General features: G+C 56.4%; 1 non-coding gene across 1 annotated transcript; it reads right to left on the bottom strand.

Annotated features, from left to right (window-relative positions):
- Window positions 1-2,175: 2,175 nt before the first annotated feature.
- On the bottom strand, window positions 2,176-2,294 carry LOC123394137. The gene has a single exon (XR_006608902.1). It is a non-coding gene; the product is annotated as a 5S ribosomal RNA (ribosomal RNA).
- Window positions 2,295-2,521: the final 227 nt, after the last annotated feature.

The raw sequence follows: 2,521 nt of genomic DNA, 5'->3' as shown, positions 1-2,521 counted from the left end.
AGGAAAGAGCCAGATGCAGGGCAGGGTCGGCAGGCTGGTGCCTAGCCAAGTGCAGCATGAAGCCCTGCAGCAGCTCCAACAGTCCCATGGGGATTTCCTTGCAGGTGTTGCCTGCCCCTCCCCCGCAGGGGGCGCCTGGGCCTCGCCCTTGCCTCCTCCCAGGACTGATTGTGGCCCCGCCCCCACCATCCCACACAGCGTGGTCAGAGAGTGCTGGAGGTGTTCCTGGAGGTTTGTGCCAGGCTCTGGAGGCTCAGCTGCTTCCTGTGGCGGTGGCGGCCATGGCTGAGAGAGCCCAGCCCTGGGAGGTCGGGCAGCATCCCGGGCACCTCCCACTGGCCCCGGGCCGGTCACTTTTCTCCCCACCCCTCCCACTCTCAACCCATTGTTCATTTCTGTGAAGTGTTTTTTCCTAGTGTGTTTTGGGGCAAGAGCACTCTTGAGTGGGGGAGGGGGCAAGGGCAAGACCCAAAGAGAGACCTAGTGGACTCTGCCCTGAGCCCAGAGCTAGCCTCAGGGCTCAATCTCAAGAGCCTGAGATCACCACCTGAGCCAGAACCAAGAGTTGGGCACTTGACTGAGGGTGCCAACCAGGTGCTCCGCAGCTGTTGTTGACCAGTATCTGGAGATAGGCGCCTGCGTGGCTCTGTTAATTCAGCGACTGCCTTGGGTTCAGGTCATGACCCCGGACTGGCAGGATCTCGTCCCTCCTCAGGCTCCCAGCTCCTTGGGGAGTTGGATTCTCCCACTGACCTTCTCCTCTCTCATACTCTCTCTCCACTCATTCTCTCTCAAGGAAAGAAAGACAAGCTTTCCACTAATTAGTCTTGAGCCTTCTTTGATGGGATTGAATGTGGTTGATCTCCATGAGTTTTCTCATCGCATGCAGAACCTTGAGGATAGTCGTGTCTTTCTAAAAGGATCCTTTGTTGTTCTGAAATGTCTTCTTTCTCTGTTCATTGATCGGGTGTCTTTCCATTGTCCCTTCTCAAGACCTGGGAAAAGCAGCCTTTGAGGATTCGTTTGGGTAAGCTCTAGCCCTTTTCATCCTTTTTCTTTCCACAAAATCTATACTAGCCTCTGCATCCTTCTATGTAGAGTGTATTTTTCACTGACCTATTGAGGTCTTTTCTTTCAATAGAATTTCAGTCGTTCACTCTGAAGGTCATTGTTGAAATGTTAAAGTTGACGTCTACAACCTCACTAAGCATATTTTCTTTTTCCCATCTATTCCTTCTTCCCTTTCCCTTTGGAACTGCCTTCCTTTCAATGACCTGAGTCCTTTGGAGGCTACTCTCTGCCTTCTTTTACTGGCGGTCACACAGGCAGTGAGAGATTAGGAGGTAATTCTGACCCTTTTTTAAATTGTTCTCCTCCTTGTTTAGGGTATCTGTAGAGTCAGCTTTCTTGGAGGGATCATTTCATCCCGCTCTGAACGCATGCTCCTTCACGCGTCTCTACTGAATATTCTGACTTAGCCAGAAGAACTCTTCCTTCCAATGACCTCTAGCCTTGTAGGAGTCTTGGCAACCATCTGGTTCCATTGCCTTGACTCTCTGTTAGAACCTGGAGCATTTTCTTAGACACACACACTGCTTCCTCTGGAGCGAGGACTCAAGAGGACTCCAGTGTGTATTTCCAAGAGCTTGTTTTCTACTTGACTTGCTTCTCTCTGGAACCCATGGCCTTTCCATCACTCCAGCCTTCCTGAATTCCAATCTCTCTTTCCTCACAGCAGGGAGATTCCCATCATTTCCCCCACACCACTCCCCGCGTCCATGGGTGTTGTCCTAACCCCGGTCCCCCTTTCCCTGCCTCTGGCTCCTGAGCCCCCTCCAACACTGCCCCGCACTGCCAGCAGCCCCCCAAGGCCGTCTGAGGTGCGGGTGGGCCTTGTGGCGTGGAGGCAGAAAGGCTGGGTTGTGGCTGGCCGCCTGTGCAGTAGGCTGCCCTTTTGGGGCCAGGGGCCCGTGATGCTGGGGCTGGGGTGGCCAGGGGTCAGGGGGTCAGGGGCGTGAGGGGACCGGGCTCAGGGGCTGAGGCGTTCAGTGACTGTAGGGAGGCCATCACTTTGGCCAGGGCGCAGAGCGGTGGCGGTCAAGGGAGAGGGAGGGAGGCCGAAGGGGGAGAGAAAAGAGGAAGGCCAAAGACAAGCGTTTGGGGGCAGAAAAAAAAAGCCTACAGCACCCGGTATTCCCAGGCAGTCTCCCATCCAAGTACTAACCAGGACCGACCCTGCTTAACTTCCGAGATCAGACAGGATCGGGTGTGTTCAGGGTGGTATGGCCATAGACACCTACCCTGGCAGCTGGCCACCCCAAGAGCCTGCTGTGCGCTTCCCGGGCCCCCGCGCGCGCCATGGCTCCCCATGGCTCCCCACTCCGCCTGCCCTGGGCCCAGCTCCTGCCTCCCAGCCCGCCGCCCGCCCACCGAGGGGCCCAGAGGCCTGTGGCACCAGGGCCTTGCCAAAGTCCCGTCCGGGCACTCTCCCAAACCGGGACTCCCCAGCCCCGCCGCCGCG

Source organism: Mustela putorius, unplaced genomic scaffold (genome assembly GCF_011764305.1).
Source record: "Mustela putorius furo isolate JIRA1106 unplaced genomic scaffold, ASM1176430v1.1 tig00001533_pilon_pilon_pilon, whole genome shotgun sequence".
NCBI classification, from domain to species: domain Eukaryota; kingdom Metazoa; phylum Chordata; class Mammalia; order Carnivora; family Mustelidae; genus Mustela; species Mustela putorius.
This window is presented reverse-complemented; position numbering and strand designations above follow the sequence as displayed.